Source organism: Perna viridis, chromosome 4 (genome assembly GCF_037379345.1).
Source record: "Perna viridis isolate PV_CMFRI_1.1 ecotype Kerala chromosome 4, ASM3737934v1, whole genome shotgun sequence".
Taxonomy (NCBI): domain Eukaryota; kingdom Metazoa; phylum Mollusca; class Bivalvia; order Mytilida; family Mytilidae; genus Perna; species Perna viridis.
The window spans coordinates 29,530,587-29,556,986 of NC_142448.1; the positions used below are offsets into that span (position 1 = coordinate 29,530,587).

Genomic DNA, 26,400 nt, shown 5'->3' on the forward strand with positions numbered 1-26,400 from the left:
AACAATATTGTACAGGTTGACAGAATATGTTCTTTATTTAAAAAAATAGAGTTATCTTTCTTTTCTCTGTACTTAAAGTATTTTATTGTATTACAGGGTCAATTAATTTATTTGTAACAGGTTCCAATCTGCCTTATCAATAAAAGAACCCTAAATCATCCATGTGTATTTTGTGGATCCCAATATGGTTTCAATGGCGCCTAACGTGTTTGATGGCTTGGAATTCTGTATGATGTTGCAACGAACTTTTAATATTGTTCCCGGGACCAGCATTCAGTAATTTAGTGTAACCGATCCGAGTTTGTAAACTTCCGGAAGTCGTCAGCCGGCGGAAAATTTAACAGCACTTAGACAATTTGGAGTGTTTTTCAGCTTTAAACCGGACTATAAAGGTTTGATGTCACCTATGTGTTGTACGTTTATATGTGTTTTGTGTGTACTGTAACTGTCATTTAAAATTTTTTTTTATGAATTTCTATGAAAAGAAACTGTCAAAAAGTGTTAAAAAATCAGCTGTTTTTGATTTTGAAAAATAAGATCTGTTTTTAGTGTGGTTTAGAAATAAGTCTATACAATGCTGTAACACTTTACAGGAACTGCGTATTGTTAAAACCTGAGTGCATTAGGCATTTCTATTCATGTATATATATACATATATTTACACTTAATCTGTTTATTGTGACTCGACCCCTTTTTCGCTGACAGTGACACACCCACTCATAGGTCACATGAGTTTAAGGTCACAGGAAGTAGATGTGCAAATGTAAACAAATCTTTTGTTTACATTGAGGTGTGAATAGTTTATTGTTATATTTGGTGACACAAATTAAAACTATTTATTTATTGATTTTTTTTTATTAATTACTTTTGTACACATTTAAAACAGGGTGCATATTTGATTGATTAATAGATGTGCATTTATTGCAGAATGTAACATTTGACAACAACTTGCATATAGCTTACACTTGCATACACACATACCGTGCAAACTTTTTGCATATCACACACACACACACACACACACAGGTATCTTGCTCGTATGTGAGTTTGATAACTATGTGTTACTGTTAGTACATTAGTATTATTGTGTGTGTGTACATTTAAATTGTCTTGTAGTTTATGTGTTTGTCTCTTGTACATTATTGTTTGAGTGCATCAATACAATTTTTTTTTGGACTTTGAACATTTCAGATAAAATCTAGATTTTTGATTTAAATAAGATTAAACTTGGATAAATAAGTTAAACTTTAATAAACCGAGTTAAACTTTTAAATCACTTGACTGTGCGGATGTTTGATCGTGTCACTCGTGTACTTGCATGCATACCTAAACTAACATTTAAAGCAGCATGACACTGACCTTGCACATACCTTGAACCTACCCTTATTTTTTATTTCAGCTTTAGCAGATACTTTTGAGGTATTTTTTTTTATTTCTTTGCTGGGGGTATACTTCAGTTCCATTTATACATTTCTTAGTTGAGTCAGGGTCAGTCATCTCTAGTCATTGGTCATGTAGTTCAGTCAGATTATTGGTGAATCTGTAGACACTTATAGGGTAGTCTATTCATACAAAGTACGAGATACTTTGGTGATACATAGGCCACAGTATACATGTAAGTTGAAAGCAGTTATGCTTTGATTTTGTATTTTAAGTTCTTGCATACCAACTTATACTAGTTGAGAAACCTGACTATAAGTAATTGACTTTCCGTTACTTGTTTGTGTAATATTATCCTCATTTTATGAGTTTGTTAACGTAGAAGCTTAACATCTCACCCCAATTTTTTTTTATAGATGTATTAAGTTAGCTGTCTATTTATAGTAAAGTTAGGTATATACTTTTGTAAATCAGTACCTTATTTGGAATATGAGTAGTTATATATTTGTGACTGTATATCTAGGTCAGAGATTATTGATATTTGGTTACCTACAAATCATTATCATGGCATCGACTGATGATACTAAACAGGAACCTACCAGTCCAACAGTTTTACAGCAACAGTATGATACCATGTTTAAGACTTTCCAGATGATGAGCCTTAACCCAAAGGGTGATACGCCAGAGGATTTTGATCAATGGATAAAAGACTACACAGCCCAGACAAGGCAGAAACAGGAGACTCATGGACTTACATTACCAACCGATCCACCAACTTCAGCTACTGGAACTATTCCAAAGCAGAGGACTTATGCGATGGATACCAAACCAGTGGTGTACACAACTTCATCACAGCCACCCAAGCTTAGAAGTTTTTCTGGTGGAGACAATAAAGGTGAAACTCCTTATGACATATGGCGATACGAAGTTAGGATGATACAAAAGGACCTTTCATACAGTACAACACAGAAAGACTTAGCTATTCGTCGGTCATTGACTGGATCAGCAGCTAGAATGGTGATGTACCAGGACCACAAGACCATTGATGACTTACTGGCAACTCTTGACAGTGTTTATGGTAACGTAGACAATAAAGAACAGATCCTTGCGGAATTCTATAGTGCACGTCAGAAGGATGATGAAGATGTTACTACTTGGAGTAACCGTCTGCAAGAGATCCTTGTAAGAGCAGTGGAGAAGCAACTTATACTGCCCAAGGAAGTGAACAACATGCTACACATCATGCTGTACACAGGACTTAGATCAGAGTTGAAGGATGTTAGTGGACATAAGTTTGATACTATCAAAGACTTCAACAAGCTGAGAGTAGCACTTCGACAGCTAGAGAGAGACCACATGCCAAAGAAGTCTACAGGTAAGCCAAATACTGTCAAAGCCGCTACATCAGTAGAACCGACCAATGTCGAGCAGCTCATGGGAATGGTTAGTCAACTTACTCATACAGTTGCAGAGTTACAACGTCAACAACAGAACTTTTCCAACAGTTATCGGCCAAACCAAACTCAAGGCAACTATCAGCCCTACCGTACTCAGAGTAGTAATCAACCCAACCAGAGAGGAAACTATAACTCAGGTAGAGGAGGTTATAATCGACAACCAAGACAGAGTTTGAATTGGCAACCACAACAAAGATCGCAACCAAACTACCAAATTCTACCACAATCAAACCAAGATTGGAACAACCAACAGGTATTTCAACCGACAAACCAACCAACTCAGCAGCAATACCAAAGACCACCAAGGAACCAGGAGACAGTTCGCTGTTACCGTTGTGGTTTGGAGGGTCATATTCAGATTGGATGCAGAATCAACTTGGATCACTCACAACGTGATTTAAACGCCAGGAAGCCTTTACGGAGGGGCCGGTAAAAGGCTTTAGGAATTCAGGTCCCATTTTCAGACGTAACCATATTGTAAAGAGTACCATACCAACAGATTTATTTGGAGAACCTACAGAAGCAGACATTATAATCAACGGTTATAGAATTTCAGCTGTATTGGATACTGGCAGTACCGTTTCAACCATTTCAGAATATTTTTACTTAAAACATCTTCAAGACACAGTGCACCTACATACTTTGGATCAGCTTTTGGAAATAGAATGTGCAGGAGGTACATAATTACCATATTTAGGATACATTGAAGTAGACATCAAAACACCTAGCGATACCAACTCAACTACCCGTCAGCTATTTTTAGTCACACCTGACAGCCGCTATAGTTATCACGTACCAGTTCTCATTGGTACCAACATCTTAAATCGAATGATGGAGAAACTTAAAGAGGAGAATGGACAACGATATTTACAGAATACACAGTTATCACACCATGGTTTCTATCGTTTCGTTGCATATCCATGAGGGAAAAGATGCTTACTAGCAACAATGACCGTCTTGCAATAGTTAGACTACAACAGCAAATCACCATTCCACCTAACAGGGTCACTGAAGTTGAGACGTATTATGACAAGGAGATGCCATATCAGCAATCACTGTCTATTTTGCACTCATCCACATTATCATCTACCAACAAGGACATTGAGATTCAACCAACCTGCCTTCCATACAACTATAAACAGAATGGTACTATCACTGTAAAGTTAGCTAATACCAGTACAAGGACAATTACCATACCAAAGAAGGGCATCATATGTGAAGTCCAACCAGTTACTGTGGAACACCAACCTAACCTAAAACCAGATGACAACTTTAACTTGTTAGAATTGGTAGACATTACTAAAAGCGACTTGACAGATACCCAACTACAGAAAGGTAAAGATCTTATGGTCTACTACAGCGACATTTTTAGCAGAGGAGATCATGATGTTGGTTGTACTAACCAAGTAAAACACAGGATAGATCTTCTCGATGAACAACCATTCAAGCAGAGATACCGAAGCATACCATTATCCATGTGCGGTGAGGTGCGTACCCATCTTAGGCAGTTATTGGACATTGGAATTATCCGGCATTCACGGTCACCCTTTGCTTCGAATGTGGTTTTGGTACGGAAGAAGAATGGATCCCTCAGAATGTGTGTGGATTATAGACAGCTTAATCAGCAGACGAAGAGAGATAATTATGCTTTGCCACGTATAGAGGAGTTACTTAACTGCTGCTCTGGAAGTAAGTTTTTCTCTGTGATTGACATGAAGTCCGGATACCATCAAGTGGAGATACTCGAGGAACACAAGGAGCGGACCGCCTTCTCAGTTGGACCCCTTGGTTTTTATGAGTTCAACAGGATGCCGTTTGGACTGACTAATGCGCCAGCAACTTACCAACGCCTTATGGAGAACTGCTTGGCCGATTACAACTTCAAGATCTGTTGCATTTTTATCAAAGACATCCTAGTTTATGGTAGAACATATGAGGAACATCTAGAAAACGTCAGACTGATCTTTCAACGCATCAGAGACGCTAACTTGAAGCTAGCACCTACCAAATGTGAGTTCTTCAAGAGGAAGGTTAAGTACGTAGGCCATGTTGTATCAGAGTATGGAGTGGAAATCGACCCAGCGAAGACAGAGAAGGTAGAGGAATGGCCCAAACCAACAACACCGGAGGACGTACGTAGATTTCTAGGGTTTGTAAGATATTTCAGAAGATTCATCAAAGACTTTAGTAAGATCAGCAGACCTTTAACAGATATGATTCCTACTCCAAACAAGAAGACCAAAAAGAATAACAAAAAGGTGCCAATCAAGGATTGGGGTGAGCTGCAAGAAACGGCCTTTAAGACACTAAAAGAAAGACTCAGCACAGCACCAATTCTAGGATATGCTGACAGTTCCCTTCCTTACGAGTTACATACAGATGCTTCAGGAGACGTACTTGGCGCAGTCCTTTACCAACAAGAAGGAGAACAGCTTAGAGTCATCAGCTATGCCAGTCGTGGAATCAGCAAAGCGGAAAAGAACTACCCACCACACAAAAGAGAGTTCCTGGCATCGAAATGGGCAATTAGCGACAAATTCAGAGATTACTTGTATGGCCAGAAGTTCACAGTCCTGACTGACAACAATCCGTTAACCTATGTCCTTACCACTGCTAAGTTGGATGCCACTGGACACCGTTGGCTTGCTTCGCTTGCAGCATTTGACTTTGACATCAAGTACCGCCCTGGAAGAAACAATGCAGATGCTGATGCCATGAGTCGTCTACCAACGATAAACAACGAATCGGTGCAGGCAATATGCAACTCAGTGATTCCAAAGTCCTATGTGGAGAGTATGTCACTAACACCGGATGTTATACTAGATGATGAAGATCCTACTGGATTGAAGACTGGTAATATCATCGACTGGGTGAAAGTACAACAACAAGATCCAGACATTAGGACTATTGTGGAACATCTTAAGAGAAACTCTAAACCATCCAGCAAACAGATTGGAACTAATTTGCTTAGGAAACAGTTCAGTCACTTACGCCTCTTTGATGGAGTTTTGTACCGGTCAACAACAACAGAGGATGGGACTAGGAATCAGCTAGTATTGCCAACTATTCATGTGCCAACTGTTCTTGAGACTTTGCATGATGATTATGGTCACCCTGGAAAAGATCGCACTACATCTTTAGTAAGAGATAGGTTTTATTGGCCTGGGATGCACAAGGATATTGTGGAATGGATTGAGAAATGTGGGTGGAAATCGCAGACCAATCAGCGAGCACCTCTAGTGAATATTACCACTACATCACCATCGGAATTGGTTTGCATGGACTATCTGACCTTAGAAAGATCAAAGGGAGGACATCAACACATATTGGTGATCACAGATCATTTTACCAGATTTGCTGTGGCAGTACCAACGAGAAACCAGCTTGCTAAAACCACCGCTGAAGCTTTTTACAACCAATTCATAGTCCATTATGGCATACCAAACCGGATACACAGTGACCAGGGAGCCAACTTTGAGAGCCAGATCATGAAGGAGTTATGTACCATCACCGGCATGAAGAAATCACGCACCACCAGTTATCATGCGATGGGAAACGGAATGACCGAGAGGTTTAATCGTACTCTTCTGGACATGCTTGATTCACTCGAGGAGGAAAAGAAAATCAACTGGAAGGCACATGTTGGACCAATGGTGCATTATTACAACTGTACTCGACATGAAAGCACTGGGCAAACACCTTATCTTTTGATGTTTGGCAGAAATCCAAGAATTCCAGTTGACGCAGTGTTTGGACTTAGAGAGAATGAGAAGGAACCATCATCAAAATTTATCCAGGAGTTGCGGGAACGAATAGCAGAGGCACATCGACTAGCACAGGCTGCTGCAGAGAAAGCTAGAGAGAAGCAGAAGGACAATTATGATATTAAAGTTAGAGGAGGAACAGTGAAAGAAGGTGACAGAGTGTTGGTGAAAGTAGTTGCGTTTGAGGGAAAACATAAACTTGTTGACCGATGGGAGCATGACCCATATGTGGTGATTACTCAGAAGAATGAGGACATTCCAGTTTTTGTGGTGAGGAAGGAAAATGGGGAAGGAAGAACCAGGACTGTTCATCGCAACTTACTTTTACCTATTGGAATACTTCGAGACAGACCAACACCTGCACCACGGAAAGCAACACCTGCAAGATTGATACTTGCCAAAGACCGGACCAGACCACACATGATGAAACAGAGGATGTTGCATCAGATGAAGAGTTAGTATGGGTTCATCATGTCATTGGGGAAAAGGAACAGAGCAACAGTGGTTTAGTCATTGCTGATGTGGATTCTGTTCAGAGACCTGATGAGGAGTCAACAGAGACTGGAGGGGACGCCCATCAATCGGAAGATATCATCATTGTCAACGATAGCCAGTCTGATGTTGAGGATAACAGAAGCGCTTCAACAGACCAAGAGGAGACTACTCAGGAAATCAACCATTCTGGTAGTGATAGTTCTCCGGATACAGATGCAGAAGATACACCGGTTCTGAGACGTTCCACCAGAGAACGGAGGCCACCAGAAAGATTTAGATCTGGTGAGTACCTTATGACCAAGTCTGCAAAAGGAGAACCACAAAGTGACTGGGAAAGAGAGTTAAGTTCATTACAACTCTAGCTTCTGATTCTAGTTTACTAAAGGATTTGCAGACAGAGGTAGGGCGTTCAATTCTCAAGATATTGGAGACACATACCTCACCTTAGTACATTAATGAAATGCCGAGACGTCATTTACCGGCCCGGGGGAGTATGTGGCAGAGTGGAATTTAACCAGGAATTGACTGTGGATATAATATTCATTTAATGTTACTCTTTCTATATATTTATGCATTGTATTTTATTTATTATATGATATATGATTTGAGATTAATAACCGAATGGTTTATATGTTCATTAAAACTTACTCACATTTTTATTAAAATGTATACATATTGTTACTTGTATCAGTGTAATTGATAATCATTTACTTTGACTGATGGATTTACTTATCAGCTGATGAGCTATTTATATAACTCTTTATTTCTCTTTTATTTATTGGTCAATTCAGGTCACATGTACTTTAAAATTCTCTTTGGGGTTTCCTTTGGAATGTGAGTATTATTCTCTTTGAGTTTGCTGAGCTGGATGGCAGACATATTGATTTCCTTGAGATTTTTATAACTTAGTCTATAGTTTCTGCCTAGTATTTCAACATAAATCTACTTTGGAAGTTTAGTTGTATTGCTGAGTTTTTGGAACTTGTATTTGAGGTTTAAAACAACATAGAACTGGAAACTGTCACAAAATTTATCAATGAATATTGCAAAATACAGACACAGTCTAAAATTAGGTGACAAAAAAGGATATCTGCAATACCTAGCACTTTATCCCACTAAAATAACTTTGTCTTAATTGAGCAGCTAGTATGAGGTTGAATGTTTCGTTTGAATTTGAGAATGAATTTGCAGTATGAAAATGAACTGAGTGAATGAGTAAAATCTATTTAAACCATTTAAGGAGACAAAATGATATAAAGGATTATAAATATTTAAAATAGTTAATAATTGAGCTATTAAACCAAAAGTTTCAAAAAAGACAAATCTTGAATGAATGTGATTTCTTATAAATAAATAGGATATAAATAATTTATTAAATGGTTAAATTTTAATATGTTAAGTAATATTTTTATTTAATGATGTACTCAAAGTGTTTGGTGTTTGTAATTAATGTTATGAAACATTGGTGTTTGTAATTACAGTTATGAAACACATATTTGCTTCAGGTTTTGTATGATGTGTCGTACTGTATTATACCAGACAGTTAACATGACCTTTTCATCTATTTGAGAGGTAAGCAGTAAGTTGTGTTTTTATTATAATTTTTTGTGTTAACATACTATTTGTGGCAATGATTGGCAAACTTATGTTTTGCTGTTATTTTAAATCTTACATGTTGCATACAATTAATAGAGTATAAGAGATCTGTACAGAATACTATTATGTCAGAAGTTACAAAACTATATTGGTATGAGATTTATGTCAATCATGAATAATTATAATTCATACATGTAGACGCAAGATATATTGAGTCTTAGAGACAGACAAATACATGAAAACATAATCTATATTTTATTCTAACAATATTGTACAGGTTGACAGAATATGTTCTTTATTTAAAAAAAATAGAGTTATCTTTCTTTTCTCTGTACTTAAAGTATTTTATTGTATTACAGGGTCAATTAATTTATTTGTAACAGATTCCAATCTGCCTTATCAATAAAAGAACCCTAAATCATCTATGTGTATTTTGTGGATCCCAATATGGTTTCAGAAAGATGAGATCTGGCAAGACGGTACAAACCACCGAGAAGTAAATTGGCTAAGGTAGGCGTTTCGCTGGTAACAGCGATAACGTAAGTTCCTCCGTGCATTACCGACTGAACAGGGAGCCCTATCCTCAAATACGTTAGGCCACAGATAATTAAGTCACCTGGTAACAGAGGACGAGAAATTCCGACTGGTACCAGTCGTGAACCGGCCGCTCTGGTAACAGATAAAGCCTTATTTATATCCACCTTCCCGTGGTACCACAGGAAGGTATAGCACAATATGGTCCAACGCAGAATTATAGGATCCTGACCCCCTCTCATCCTGTCAGATTCCGCCCGCCCATCACTGAAACAATATAATTTTATTCACTTGCATATTAATAAAATACAATATACAAATATTGTCAAACTAATTATAATTCCCATTCTGAATATACGAAAAGAGATTCGAAAACAGATTTCTTGCTTTTCAAATTCGGTCTTCTGAGAAAATGTTGCTGGTCGTCCCATATTCTATACATATAGTTAAGAACTACCATGTAAAGTTTTCCATTCATAGGCCATGTCAGGTATTAAATGAACATCATAATGGCATATACTACTGAAATTGTGTTTACCCTGTAAAAGTTAAATCTGCACCCAATAAACAATAATGTATGGCTTTATAAGATTGTAACTTTGGCGTTTTGAATGACAAATCCAACCTCTCACGAGAAAGTTGCACCTTGCGATTCTATGTATCAGGATTTTAAAAGATAGAAACGATAATACGGCATCTTGTTAGTCTGTAAATATTGAATAACAAAACTGCATCATTAAGATAATATTCCACCTTGTGATTCTATAAACATCGGCGTTTTGGTGGCAAATCCTGCATCAAAAGATGATATTGCGCTTTTGTAAATAGTCTGTAAATATTAAATGGTGCTTTGAATGTCCCATCGTGCATCATACAAAGCACGCACTTCTGATTTAACGACTACAGGCAAAATAACTATCGCAATGCACAATACAGCTGCGATTCTTACTGAAAGTATCTGCATGTTCTATAATGTTACGCTCGTTGGCATCAGTCCCTCTGACGACTTCTGTGTTACAATAACTGTAGTTATCGCTGAATAATATAAGAAAACAACAGCAGAAAAGTATCTGTGGAAGTTGAAGGGGATTGAGGGAGGGTCTGAAGAACAGTTTGCCATTTATGAACGCTGACAATGACGTAAGAACTTAATGACAAATACATTATAACGGCTTGTCGAAACCGGACACAACTCCGGAATCAGCGTTACTTTAATTGAACTTTCATTAAACTCTTTAACCAGTACTTATATTACTCATTTTGCAGTTTAATTTTCGAAAAAAGGACATGCGTACTCTTTCAGAGCGCGTGATGTCTGATGTCACTCCCCCGATTTCTTAATACGAATGCTTGAATTTTTGTGGGGAGAGATACTGTCTTGTTTTTATTTCTTTTCAACGATATGAGTAATTGTATTATATTTTATGTGCTTCACTGTGAATGTGGTCGGATTTCTGTTTCCAGATTTTACGGACATGTATTTTGGCACTCTGATTGCTTTGAAATGTCCATCTGTCTTGATGCTTTATTATTTTCTCGCAATATTTATATACCCACTAAATGAATTTTACCTAAGCAGCCGTTGGCTGTATCGTATTGAAGAAAGTAAACCATCATTCTTTTAGAACTTTATGTAAGAAAAAAATATGCACAATAAGCAGAATTTTGTCTCTTTCCATAAAAATCAAAGGAAACAAGTTTCATAATTGTTCAGAATTTGTATGCCCCGATAGTTTGGACAAAAAAACAAATACTTTTTACTACCATGATCACTTGTAGAAAGTAACACCGCTTTAATTGCTAAATGTACACAAATATTCCTTCTAGATCTTAAAGAAAGTTTCATTATGACAGTGATTGACGTTTCTAAGGACTGGTGAGCATTTGGTTTAGACAACCTGTAAAATAAGTTGAATATATACATATCGCAAAGTTAAAAAAAAAAAGACGATGTAAGTAAAACAAAAATGTGAAATATCAATATAATTGTATGTTGGTTACACTCTCTATGCCTACAGGTTAGACAATTTCAGCCACTTCTCGTTTTAGACTATTAAGGTATAGTTTTTGTTTGTTCGGTTGTCATTTCTTGATTTTTGGAAAATGAGCGCGAATGTCATAGGAAGCACATTAAAATGAATTCTTATTCATATATATATATATATATATCAAAAACTGAGATTTAAGGGTCTAATTAAACGGTGTTCCTTATTTTGGTTCAGATCAGCTTGTAAGTAAGACTCATAAGAGTGAGGAAATAGGTCAGCAGGGAGCGCAATTTGTCCTCATTGGAATGCCAACCGTTCGTTGAAAAACGCGTTTACCACACTGGACAAATATGTTGTCGATCAAAAATTACAGCATTTTGAAAACTTGTATCATTGGAAGATAATTAGGAATTATTCTTTTTTACAAAGTATGAGAAATCTCTTCCAAGAACTATATTTTTGTATTTAGGTGTACCATCTCTTTTGGAGAAATAATAATATATAATGTTTTTAAATCGGGGTTCTAGCAGATTATGGGGAATAGAGGTATAAAGTGTGACAAATCATAGGTTTTAATGCTATTATAATCTTGAATTGAGGGTGTTCAACAGATCTTCGATTTTTTTCAGGATTGACATTGAACTTATACCACTACGGGAGTAACAAGTGTTGTTGGTAGACTGGAGAAACCTCCTTGACAGTTGTGAGTATTGAAGTTCAAAGTTTTGACAACGGTTTGGTGGTAGATTTAGAGGATCCATCTATGTATTGTTGTGTGTATGGATTCTTGTGAAGGTTAGGAATCCAGTTCATAGACGGTAAATCACAATCATCATCTTTGGTAAAGAGACCAAAAGAAGATGGCTCAGATTTATGGTTTTCCACTATTTCTTCTTTGAAGAGTGTAATGACGGTATAAGTCTTATCACATCAATTATGTTTACGTCTACCTCTGATAATAAACATTGGATGTAATATGTTTTGTAGAAAAAAATGTTGTTTTGGGCTTTTTCTGCTGATACAATAACATATCTGTCATGTGTATTAGATGTTTTTGCTACATCGGGGTCTTTGGAATCTGATGAAGTAAGTAAGAAACTCATTGACTTACTTAAAACTTTCATACGTTTCAAAATTAAAGATCACACGGAATATGAAATAATCGATATTGATTTGTCCTTAAAATATGGGGACAATTTGTTGGTTACGTTTTTATGATCGAGGATGTTGACCAAATTAAGTTTGTTGACAAACGATAATGGAAGAAATGATCGTTTTTCTTTATCTTGACTTTTCACACAAACTGGTCTAAGAGTACGTAGAAACCAATATCCAAAATGATGACAGGGAAATCAGACGCACACAACAAAATACATAAAATTACTAAAATAATACGTACAAATGAAAATGAGCACTCTGGACTCCAATAAAAAGTGGGAGCATGGACCATGAACGACGGTAAGGTAAACGTCCTCTGCTTATCCAGAAACACCCGCCAAATTGCTCATAAATAGTGTAGCCCGAGGTGTAAGAAAGAAGGAAGGAATAAAATGTCATGCCAACTTTTCGTTTGGTTACGAAGGTAAACGAATCCCTGAGATAATGAAAGAGTAATCAACGGAACGAAGATTCTAGCGAATACCAAAAGAATGTAATCCAGGTACAGGGATCAGGCATGGAAAACAGACAAACACAATAGAGAACATAAAGTAGCTAAAATAGTACATACAAAGTTACAAAAGTAAATGATCAACTCGGACTCAACGTGAAAGTAGGGAAAACTTTTAATTGATAATTTGTCGCCCATTATTTTTTCAGCTTGTTTACTTACCTTACAGTTTTTTGTTTTTTTTTCTTTTTTCAATTATTTGCAAATAATATGCATAAGTACGCATCATAAACACATTATGAAGGCAACATTTGAAAGCATATCAAAAGTACGAATGTTATCTTACAGAAATCGTCACAGTTAAATATCTCTGGCACTGTTTTATAGTATCATCTCATTTCTGAGTACGGGAAAAAGACATACAGCGCATGTGGAGTTCCGAATTATCAGTCTCTCTGTAAGCTCATGTGATTGTTGGCATTATATTGCGATTCCCTCTAAGGATGCATTGCGAACATTTATAACTATTGTATACCTGTATTCCTATGTAGAGTAGTACCGACGAATAACTATTTTGATATTTTATTAGTATGCATTTACTACCTGCAGTTAACGATGGTGAATTATCGCCCTTGATGAACTCTCAGTAAGGAGATTTATTATACTACCCACAACAGCAGATGATATGTGTTATAATACACTAAATATCATTAGGTTGTTATTAAGATACTTTTTTAGAATTTGTCTGAATGTATTTCCGAAAATTATCTCCACTCTCTCACTATTCTTATTTATTAAGATGAAAAATAACTAAGGTCATATTCTTGGCGAAAAGTATTATTTTAAGATCTTCACCTGGGATTATTTTAATGAAGTGTAAATCGTGGCCGGTAATAGATATGAATGGTTCCATTATTTTCACCCGCACGAATTTTAAATCTTTTCTCCCTTCCTTCGCGGTATGTTGCATTAGATTCTTTGAGGGTGTGTTTCGTTGAGTTACCTTCGTTAACGATGTTTGGTGACCCGTGCAGGTCCGTGTGTTAAAAGAATAGGCCTGCAGCAGCGCTAAGCTTGTCGTATAAGGCGACTAAATAGTGCTCAGAAACCTAGCCGGGGGCTAGGCGCTCTGCCCACAGAGCAACTGGGATGTGTGCCCCAGGTGGTGGAATGGGGTACCCCTGGCGTGTTACATGCTGGGGTTGTCAGGCTATAATACGGAAAACCTGACCGCAAACCATAGTGGTGCACCGTGTTGGGAAAGATGCCACGTTCCTCGCACGTTAAAGAACCCTGCTGTGGTATTCGATAGGAGTAGGAACCTTTGCGCTCCGCCACAGGAGGCTAAATTGCCCGACGTTACCCATCCCCCCTTTTTCCAGTGGTAATCAAAATTTGTCGACCCTATTATCCTTGTGATCCATCCTTTTTTTTTATTTCATGTTCATTTTATCATCCATTTCATGTTCATTGTCTGAATATAGCTGAAATATTGCTGCTCGGACGTTAAACCCTAACAAACAAACAAACAAACAAGTTAACGATGAGTTCCTTCAAATAAGTGGAAATCTCTAATACTTCACGCTATCATACAGTATGCAATCGCAGCACCCCTGAATTTTCGGGATGTATTTTGGTAAACATTTCAAAAATCTACAACATCATGAATGTTCTGTAAATCTTCATTGAAACTTAGTAAGAATCGGTAAAGCCTGGTCTGTATTATGCACTATCAGAAAAGCCGCTTTAACATCCATACGAAAAAAGGCATTGCTTACTACAGAATGATATAACATGAAAACAAATCACTTTAACCCGCAATTCAAAGTTGTAGATGTCTAAGACCTATTTAAATCAGTTAAGTTTGATTCATTCCAGGTAAAAACTATTGACCCATTTTACCTTCTTTTGATTACATGATTACCGGTGAAATAATAATATCATGTTTATCATGTTAAACATGGCTTAACAAATGTCAATAAATAAGCACATACAAAGTCATAGGAAAAACAGGACAGAAATTACACATACAATTTTGAATTGTAATAGACCATGCTATTATGAAATAAGGTATGAGTTCGATCGTAAATATGTATGTTTGAATTTGCTATGCAAGAAATTCCTGCATATGTCTTGTGATAATTTTTCTATTCATTGTGATACAATGGTACAGAACGCCAAATACAGACTGGTTATATCTATTTAAGTACTTTGCATATAATGCTTCTAGTTGGAAGATAAAACACAAAATAGTTTTGCACAATATGGTGTGAAAATGGTAAATATACTTTAGCATAGATTTGGTGGCAATCTCGAGACTGAAATTTAAAAACCAGTATTTGTTTGTGTAAGAAAACAAACAAAAAATCTTTCATTCCATAATTGAAGTTATTATTTTCGACAATTACGTTAAATATGGGTTTACAATATTCTTGTGTGTAAAAAACTTTCGATTATTACGTGCTATTTGAATCATCATAAAGCATATTATATCCTAATATATCCTTGAGAAAAATAACGATTTTGGTCTTTACAATCAATGGCATTGTATTAATATGAAATGTAACTATTACGTAATGTTTCATAAGATTTAATCTGTTTTTAAATGATGAACTTAAAAGTTGAAAATACTCAAATAAGAAAACGCGATGTGATCGGTAAACCATATTTCGTCACGTAAACTAAACAAGCGGAAGAATTAAGAAAACAGAAACAACCTAAACAAATGTATGTAACAAACTGACTAATTATATACATTCATACAAAGAGAAATACATGGATTATGCTCTAACGAAAATGTTGTAGAAATGTCTTTCGTCTGACAATCAATTCTAATTATAAGACTTTTGATATCTCTGTCAACTGTGCATCTTCTTTTGCTCAGCCAATTTGACATTACAAATATGGGTGTGAATTTTTCAGACCCGTCTATGCTTACGTGGTCTTCCCGGTGTCAAATATTATCCAATGAATCAATATAGCTAATAAGGAAGTCACATTCAGAGACGTATGTACAATATCAATTTGATATGGCAAGTATCGTTTATTCTATACCGTATCTTAAATAAAAATAATTATAAAAGCAATGTGTTTACATTATTGAACACTATCCATATAAATGAGGCTCATTTCATATGTAAAACCTGTAATTAGTTTGTTTTTCAGATTGGTTTTCCACCTCCTGCACAAAAAAAAGATATGTAAATAGTGTTTTACTTGCGTGTAATATAGGATCAATTATGCCTTTACATTTGAATACTCATTTGTTCATACATATAGCCAATAAGTCTTGTGACCACGCTCCCTATACATGTCGTATAATGGACTTATTTATTGCAAGGCTTTCATTAATTATTGTTTTGTTCTTGTTTGTAAAATATTGTTCTGGTCTCCAAGAAGGAGGGTAGGTAAATTATAGTGGTAGGTTAAAAATGAGTACTCGGTTACGAATTCCCTTGATGTATGGCGTATTTTTGTCTTTTGCCGTTACTAATAGCTGTTGCCCGACATTAAAAATTATTTTATATACACCATAACTCAAAATATGTGACAAGAGAAGCATTAATGTTATTTAAGTGTAATTCTGAAAACTGTAAATGTTGCATATATTATTCATATTTTTTTCCATGAGACAAAACATAGTTTGCGTACTTTCACAAGGTGATATTGATGTGGATGTGGCCAACGTCTAAGACTTGTGTTTATTGTCTTTACTGGACACGATGCCCTTGAGACTGTCTGTCATATCATTTCTTAACTATGAAGTGTAGGACATTATGTTGTAAATAACCAAACAATTTTATCATGAACCTTTATGTTACAGTAGTAACTGTATTTATAATGATGATGATAATGATAATAATAATAATTATATTAATTATAACAATAACAACAATATATTAATTTATCTCTATGTGAATGATTTTAGTTGTTCAAAACTACAAGAGAACACATTTTCTTTTAAAGATAAAATTCATGGTTTGTTAGTTTATGCTTCCTCTATTCAATACCAAATATCTAAGTTTCACATTTTACCTTGGAACTTTTGAATTTTTGGAACAGCATTATTGCTTTGTTAATATATGGATAAGAAATTATCTTTCATTTACTTGATCTTGAAATTGGTAATTTTTTTATGGAATTTATCGCTCATGTAACATACGTTTTTGCAAGATCTATCTGTCATAATGGTTTGCACTGATTAGTTTATATTTCAATTGAAAAAAAATGTTTTCTTTTCATCGTCGGGTTTATTGAAGTAACTTATATGCACCAGGAACTAAACGCATTACCTTTATACTATGATCAATGAAAGTAGTTTACATAACATTTCATTAAATTTAAACAGAATGGATCATGGCGATAATTAAAATAACAGTATTATTTAAATTGGTTTCTCAAGCGTTCAACTAATGTAAATGAAAATGTCCTTCCTTGTTCATATATGAATAATATTGAACTAAAATATTATAATAATATGTATTATACTTTATGTCAGTTTGCATGTCTCAGAGGGTGTTTTTTTTTCCTCTCTCAGAGCTTAACTGCTTCTAGTAAATATTAGGTACCAGTGTAATCTTTTTCTTTTCAGTTTTGCAATTGATGTAACCAATATGTGCAATGTCCATATCAATAATTGATATAACATCGATCAATTAATGATATTTCGCGACGTATATTTTGAACTTATGATGCCAATCACTTTTGTAAATGAGTATCCAAGCAATTTTTAATGTATTGTCAAGTTAAAAATGATTGAGGTTAAAACATGAAAAGAAAGTAAAATGGACCACTTTAATGTCTCTTATAACGTAAACAATGTGCGTTCTACCTATCTTGTTTTGTTATTGAAGTTAGATATTCAGACGTTCAAGAAATCGCTTTAGTTTATTACATAATTTTTGGGGAAATTTATTGTTATTTATTGTGTTTTACATTTTCTCCTAAAGATATAACTTCCCGTCGATGAATATTTGTTCTCATCATTCTGAATTCCGTTAACTTGCACGTGCATGTTACGTAGAGCTCTTCGCTCTCGCTGTGGCTTTACCACAATTTGATTTTTGCTCGCTATAAAACAATCTAACACTTCATGTAAATTGTTTCAATTTATCGTGTTGTATATTATGAGTTAAGTAGAAGTACGGCGTAATCGTCCTGGTACTAGTGTCACCTTTTTAAGGGGTTTCGTCTGATTTTGTCGAATAGAAATGACAAAACTCGCCGTGAACAAAGTAACTCGGAGCATCTCGCCCTTTTAGTACGGAATGCATATTGACATTGGATTATTATGGATGTCTTTAAAAACATCATAAATCGTTGTTTTTTTTTCAAAAACGATGGTACACCTAGATACAAATATATAGTTCTTGGTAGAGATTCTTCATACTTTGTAAGAAATAATTTCAAATCATCTTCCAAATATACAGAGGAGGATGTTTACAAAATGCTGGAATTTTTAATCGATAACATATTTGTCCAGCGTGGTGGACGTGTTTTTCAACAAACGGTTGGTATTCCAATAGAAACAAATTGTGCTCCTTTACTTGTTGACCTATTCTTTCACTCTTACGAGGCTAACTTTATAGCTGATCTGATCCGACAGAAAGAATATCGTTTGGCTAAATCCTTCGATCTCAGTTTCCGCTATATAGATGATGTATTATCCTAATTTCAGGGATTTGATACATCACATGTACCCCAAAGAACTTGAGATAAAGGATACTACAGACACCGTGAAGTCAGCCTCATATCTTCGTCTACACTTAGAAATCGATGGTAAAGGAAAACTATTGACCAAATTTTACGACAAACGTGATGACTTTTCATTCAGAATTGTCAATTTTCCTTTCATCTGTGGCAACAACCCTTCAGCACATGCGTATGGAGTGTTCATATCACAACTCATACGTTATGCTAGAGCTTGCCGAAACTACGCAGACTTTTTGTATCGCGCTAGAACTCCAACAAATATTCTTCTGGAACAGGGTTATGTTGTTACAAGACTGAAGTCATCACTACATAAGTTTAATGGTCGTCATCATGAACTCGTGGATCCTTATGATCTATCCATCTGCACCATGAAAACTGATTTATTCAATGGGTCATAGTTTTCCTTTTCTCGTTTGTCAACCCCCGACCTTACCTTTTTATGAGCAACTCGACGGATGTTTCTAGAAATGCAGAGGACGCGTACCCTACCGGTGCACCTTGTCCATGCTCCCAGTTGTTAGTGGAGTCCGAGTTGCCCATTTGCTTTTGTTACTTTGCATGTATGATTTTAGTTACTTTATGCTCTTTGTTGTGTATGTCTGTTTTACATGTCTGGTCTTTGTCCCTGGATTACATTCTTTCGATTACCACTATAACCCTGGTTCCCGTGATTTCTCTTTTTAAAAATATACTAGTATAAGCATTGCAATGTCACATGATAAGGTACTAAAAAACGCACAGGAATGTCATCTGTTTTTTTATAGATATTTTTTTTTCACTTAAGTTAAGAATGACAAGAAAACATTGAATAACCGAGGCTCATGGCAAAAAATAATTTATTTTCAACTCAATTTCTCAACTATTTCAAATGTACAAAATATTTATTCGTCATTTTGTTGGGTTTTTAATATATCAAGTGTTAATTACCACATATAATTTTAATTAATGTCTTCATCATTAATTGTGTGCACACGTTATTTATCATTTCTGTTAAATGTCTCCATTTATGAAGTTAGAAAACGTACATAACTACGGTGATCGTTTATTCGACATTTTACAATAATTATTTTTTTTATAAATAATCCTATCGAATTACAGCTTTGTCATGCAAACGTAAATGTATCAGAAAATTATGTAAACAAGTAATATTGTATAAATCAATTCCTTATTCATTCATTCATTGTGTATGAACCCCATCATGGCTTGCACAATCAGTCGTGCTTATTGAAACGAGACTGGGTTTTTCAAAATCACAATAATGAAAATAGAGCGATTGACCAATCAGATTCGAACGAATACTGTTATTTACAGGTGATAGTTATATAATCATACATATATGTGCAAAGTTCTGATTAGATTCAAGACAGAGTTGTTATAACTTCTTGAAAGATATCTAGAGAAATACTAAGGTAAGAACAGTACCATCGAAATGCTTTTTTTTTTTGTCTTTTTCTTGTTTTTATTTTGTTTTTGTTCTGGTTTTTTTTGTCTTTTGTCGGTTTTTTTTTTGTTTTGTTTTGTTTTTTATTTATTTTTTTTGTTATTTGTTTTCGATTTTGGTTTTTTTTGTCTGTTTGTTGGGGTTTTTTTTGTCTGTTCGTTGGGGTTTGTTTTTTGTTTTTTTGTTTTTTTTTTTTTTTGTTTATTTATTTTTTTTGTTATTTGTTTTCGATTTTGTTTTTGTTTTCTTTTTTTTTTTTTGCTTAGTGTTGTTATTGACATAAATGTAACATTGTTAATTATTTCTTTTGCATAACTTTAACCAAATCCACGAAACCCGAAAAATATTATTTCCGATAATTCTGTTATCCCGAAATAGAGATCAGTGCAGCGCATTTGATAATTTACTTATAGTTAGTTTAAGATTTCCATTTTGTGTGCATCTGTATTCAGTGCCATCATCAATTGGTTATACATATTTTTATTAAATATTTTAAGAACTGAAAAGACAGAAACTAGAAATCGAGGATTAAAGCATCGACCAGTACCATCCCAGTTATCTGCCTAAAGTAAAATTGATTGTCTACGAGAACATTTATTACAAATATTTTGTATAAAACACATATATACCCCATTGATTCAGCATGAAAGTACATAAGCATTATAATAAAGATATCGGATATACATGAATACCCAATATATGAATCAATATTAAACAATGGCTTTCTTGCCAAGTGCGACAAAGACATAAATGAATATAATAGTTATCTATTATACTATTACTAGTATATGTACAAAGAGATAATGATTAAAAATATTAGATAATTTTTTTTAAACAAAATAAGGTCAACCAGTGTGAAAAATGGGTAGAATAATGTACCTTAAATGAATTATTTTATTTAATATGACAAAAAGACTAAATTTGCATCTGAATCACCCAGGGTTATTTATAATTTCAGCTTTTTAAGGCGTCTTTATAGAACACTGCTCGAAGTATCATTGATTAGATTTTTTTATTTCAGCAAAATGTCTGGAAGAGGTCAAGGTCGATCTAATAATGACAACAAATCAGACCAATGCAACCCAAACAACCCTAAATATGAGGGGCACCAGTCTGGTTATACCGGGACCGGCAGTAAAGCGGATCTAGGCAACCATTCAAACCAACTGAACCCAAATCATCCTGAATACAAAGGGTCCAAATAACTCAAACATACAACAATGCTTTAATGCACACTGAATGTATAAATATTTAAAGCAGTTCAATGTATCGATTACAAAATATTTGAAATATCATTTTGCCTTTCTTGTCCGTTTAATTTGTATTCACAATAAAAGTTTGATTGTGATATCTTCAATCATTTATTTCCCCAAACAGCGTTATATAGCTGGATCTGCAAAATGTGCCACCAAACATCTTTCAAAACCTTTATCCTCACATCTTTTAAAATGGGTCTCCACTCCTACAACGAGTCTTGTTACTCCAGTAGTGGTATGAATTCAATGTGGATCCTGAAAGATTCGAAAGATCTGGAACCTTTAATCTAAAATTATCTTCAGAATACAATAGCAGTAAAACCTTAAATTTTTCAGCCCTTTATATTTCTATTCCCCACACTCACTTAAAGAGTAATCAAGGGAACCAAGGCTACAGCGGCAATCAAAAGAATGCAATCCAGGGACAAAGACCAGACATGGAAAACAGACATACACAACAAAGAACATAAAGCAACTAAAATCATACATACAAAGTAACAAAAGTAAATGAGCAAGTCGGACTCCACTAAAAACTGGGAGCATGGACCAGGTGCACCGGTATGGTAAGCGTCCTCTGCTTTTCTAGAAACACCCGCCGAGTTGCTCATAAAACGTCAAGTCCGGGGTAGACAAACGAGGAAAGGAAAACCATGACCCGTTGAATAAATCATTTTTCATGGTGTTGATGGACACACCATAACGATCCACGAGTTCATGATGACGACCATAAAACTTCTGTAGTGATGACTTCAATCTTGTAGCAACATAACCCTGTTCCAGAAGCCTATTTGTTAGAGTTCTAGCGCGATACGAAAAGTCTGCGTAGTTTCGGCAAGCTCTGGCATAACGTATGAGTTGTGATATGAACACATCATACGCAGGAGCCGAAGGGATGTTGCCACAGATGAAAGGAAAGTTGACAATGCTGAATGAAAAGTCATCACGTTTGTCGTAAAGTTTGGTCAATAGTTTACCTTTACCATCGATTTCTAACTGTAGGCCAAGATATGAGGCTGACTTCACAGTGTCTGTAGTATCCTTTATCTCAAGTTCTTTTGGGTAGATGCGATGTATCAAATCCCCGAAATTAGGATTGTTTAAAGATAACACGTCATCTATATAGCGGAAACTAAGATTGAAGGATCTAGCTAAACAATATTCTTTCTCTCTGATCAGATCAGCTATAAAGTCAGCCTAATAAGAGTGAAGGAATAGGTCAGCTAGTAAAGGGGCACAATTTGTTCCCATTGGAATGCCGACCGTTTGTTGAAAAACACGTCCACCACACTGGACAAATATGTTGTCGATTAAAACTTCTAGCATTTTGTAAACATCTTCCTCTGTATATTTGGAAGATGATTTGGAATTTTAATGCTATTATATGCAGATAATAGTCTTGAACTGATTGTCTCCAAAAGATCTTTCGAATTTTTCAGGATCCACATTGATTTAATACCACTACGTGAGTAACAAGTGTTGTGGTAGGACTGTAGACCCTCTTTGACAGTGGTGAGTATAGAAGTTAAAAGTTTTGAAAGAGGTTTAGTGGTACATTTTGCAGATCCAGTTATGAAACGTTGTTTGTATGGATTCTTGTGAAGTTTAGGAATCCAGTACTTAGACGGTAAATCACAATCACCGTCTTGTTGGAGAGACCAAAAGAGGATAGTACAGATTTATGGTTTTCCACAATCTCTTCTTTGGAAAGAGTGGTAGCAGTGTAGGTCTTATCACTGCTATTATTTTCTACGTCTACCTCTGATAATAAACATTGGATATAAAACGTTTTGCAGACAAAAACAATGTTGTTTTGGGCTTTGTCTGCTGGTACGACAACATATTTTTTATGTATAGTAGACAATGTTTTTGCTACATCGGGGTCTTTGAAAACTGATGTAGCCTTGGCACTCATTGACCTACTTAAAACTTTCATTCGTTTCAAAATTAAAGACCTCACGGCCCTCAACCACTCTGACAGAGAATCAATGTCTTCTTGTTCTCGTTTTATCCATTATCTTGCATAGTCCTCGACGGCATCCATAAGAACTTTAAAGTTATAATTCCAATTTATGGTGCGTGGGTCACGGTACTTGGGACCTTTAAAAAGGATATTACACAGAGATTCGTTTTCGATAATGGTTAATTCTCCCGTAACGACGTGACCAGAAGGACCATATTTGAATGGAGAGGTTTTGCAAGAACAGTCAGGTGGTTTAGCCTTGAAGTTCTCAATCTCGAGGTTCTGTAATAGCCTTTTATAATTGAAAATTTTGGATGCGATGGGTGAAGTATAGAAATATGAAATAATTGGTATGGATTTGTCTTTGAAGTATGGGGGAATTTTGTTGGTAACGTTTTTGTGATGGAGGATGTTAGCCAAATTAATTGCATCTATACCTTTGTTGACAAACGGTAGTGGAAAAAATGATCGTTTTTCTTCATCTTGACTTTTCACACAAACTGGTTTAAAGAGTCTGTGGAAACCAATATCCAAAATGATGGCAACAAGTCTGTGTAATGATGAGGTGGGGTGAGAAACAGGAGTATCAAGACTTGTTTTGTAAAGGGAGTGTAGTAGAGTGAGAGGTATAGAATAAAGTTTGGTTCTAATGTTATGAAGTCCAAGAGGTTTTTGTATGAAAGGAAGGAGACCATCTATGGAGACATCATGTAACTTAGGTGACGTATAGTGGCGATGGCCATGACTCCTTTCACGTCTTGGATTTTTGTCAAATAAATTCATCACATTTATGTTATTGTTATATTGGCTTGAAAGATTTTCTATACTTTTGATGTTGTCATTGCATCCGTAAGGTATTGCAGTACCTAGTCTGCGTATCCAGTACTCCTCTCTTTCCCTACGATAGTTTTTACTTAGAACGGGACTGTTCGTAGGATGGTAATTTTTTTTTCTAAAATACGAACTTTCATGGAGAGGATTGAATGATCTTGTTGATTAAAGTGTTTATAAATTGTCGGGAATTTGGTGGTGTTAATTCCCGACAATTCTAACTCAAAAACATTAAACATCGTTGTTACTCAAGAAAAGACGGTACACCTAGATACAGATACGTAGTACTTGGTAACGATTCCTCACAGTTTGTAAACAACGATTCAAAATATTTTCTAAATATGCCAAAAAAATATGATTTCAAAATGCTGAAATTTTTTATCCCTAACATATTTGTCCAGTGTGGTGAACGTTTTTTTTTCAACGGTTTAACTGATTTATTCAACGGTTCATAGTTTTCCTTTCCACGTTTGTCTACCCCGGACTTGACTTTTATGAGCAACTCGGCTGGTATTTCTAGAAAAACAGAGGACGCTTACCCTATCGGTGCACTTGGCACATGCTCCCAGTTTTTAGTGGAGTCCGAGTTGCTCATTTGTTTTTGTTACTTTGTATGCATGATTTAAATTACTTTATGTTCTTTGTTGTGTATGTATGTTTTCCATGCCTGGTCTTTGTCCCTGGATTGCATTCTTTTGATTACCGCTATAACCTTGGTTCCATTGATTACTCTTTTGACAAACGGGCGGCATTCAAATGGGAGCAAATCGTATTCCTCTACTCGCTGACATATTCTTTCACTCTTATAAGGCTGACTATAGAGCTGATCTGATCCAAAGGAAGGAGCATCGTTTAGCCAGATACTTTGATTTCTTCAGTTTCCGCTATATAGATGAATTACCGGTATTATCGTTGAACAATCCTAGTTTTGGAGATTATAACTTCATATCTACCCCAAAGAACTTGAGAAGATTAAGGATACTACAGACATGGTAAAGTCAACCTCATATATTGACCCACACTTAGTGATCGAATGCAAAATCCCTTTAGTACCCCCTGCATATAAAGTCTTCATATAAAAACTCATACGTTATGCCAGAGCTTGCCGTAATTACGCAGACGTTTTGTAAAATCAGGCTTCTGGAAGAGGGTTATGTTACTACATGATTGAAGTCATCACTACAGAAGTTTTAAAGTCGTCATCATGAAGCCGTGGATCGTTACGGTGTATCCATCTGCACCACGAGAACCGAATTGATCAACGTGTCGTAGATATCCCTTTCTCTTTTGTCTTCCCCGGACTTGACTTTTTATAAGTAACTCGGCAAAAAGCAGAAGAAGTTCCCAATTTTTAGTAGAGTCAGAGTTGCTCATTTACTTTCTTTTCTTTGTACGTATAATTTTGGCATTTTATGTTCTTTGTTGTGTATGTCTTTTTCCCCGTCTGGTTTCTTGTCTTTGAATTACATTCTTTTGATTTCCGCTCAAAACTTGGCTCCCTGTATTACTATTAAACAGAAAGTACTTGTGACCATTTCGTCGACAACGGTTTTCGGAAAACCTTGTTTATACCATGTTTATAATGTTACATTACATAATAACGATGTGATGCGTATTAATTTGTAAAGATAAGATTACAGCTTTTTTTAAATAACTTTTTATATAAACATGAGGACGATAGGGCAGATACGAATGTTGATAAATCATGAAAGAAAACGCAATCAATTTATAATCGCATATGGGTTATATTCCCTCAATTGCAATCATTGTAAAACATTACAATGAAAATACAATGTTTGAACTTAAAATCCACACACTGAAGCAGAAAATCGAAAGAAGCGGAATATCCGTCACCGAATCTCAATGTAACGTGCGACACGTGGTCTTGTTGACCTACTTACTTAAATTAAAGCGTTCAATTTCCTGAAAACCTAGTTTATTAATGGATATTCTGAAAACAAGTACTAAAAGAAATGTAATGTTCTACATAATGAACTAATAAACTGGGTCATTCTATGATTATATATTAGTCATAAAGGTTTACGTCCTACTACTGAAAAGTTTGGGGAAATTTCCCGCCAGCATTTTTAAACTTTAATAAAATAATCTCATGATTTACAGCATTCTGAAACTAAAACTAGTTTTCTGATAGATCTTTTATGCACACGTGGTCATGTTGACCTTCTTACTTAAATTAAAGCATTCAATTGATTTATTAATGGATTTTCTGAGAACAAGTAGGGAAAGTAGGGTATTTTAATGTTTACAAAATTAAAATCAAATGACATATGATTGTTTTTTTATAAATCATGCATACAATGTTTACGTACTCCTACATTCAAATAGTACAGACATAGGTGGCATTATTGTATATTTG

At 35.3% G+C, this 26,400-nt stretch overlaps 1 long non-coding RNA gene across 2 annotated transcripts; it reads left to right on the forward strand.

Annotated features, from left to right (window-relative positions):
- The first annotated feature begins 14,878 nt into the window (after positions 1-14,878).
- LOC148619663 (uncharacterized) lies at positions 14,879-21,271 on the forward strand. Of its 2 annotated transcripts, XR_015921632.1 has the most exons (3): positions 14,879-14,893; positions 15,746-19,944; positions 20,998-21,271. It is a non-coding gene; the product is annotated as an uncharacterized LOC148619663 (long non-coding RNA). The 2 variants fall into 2 exon arrangements; XR_015921631.1 differs by lacking the exon at positions 14,879-14,893 and having other exon boundaries at positions 15,531-19,944.
- Positions 21,272-26,400: the final 5,129 nt, after the last annotated feature.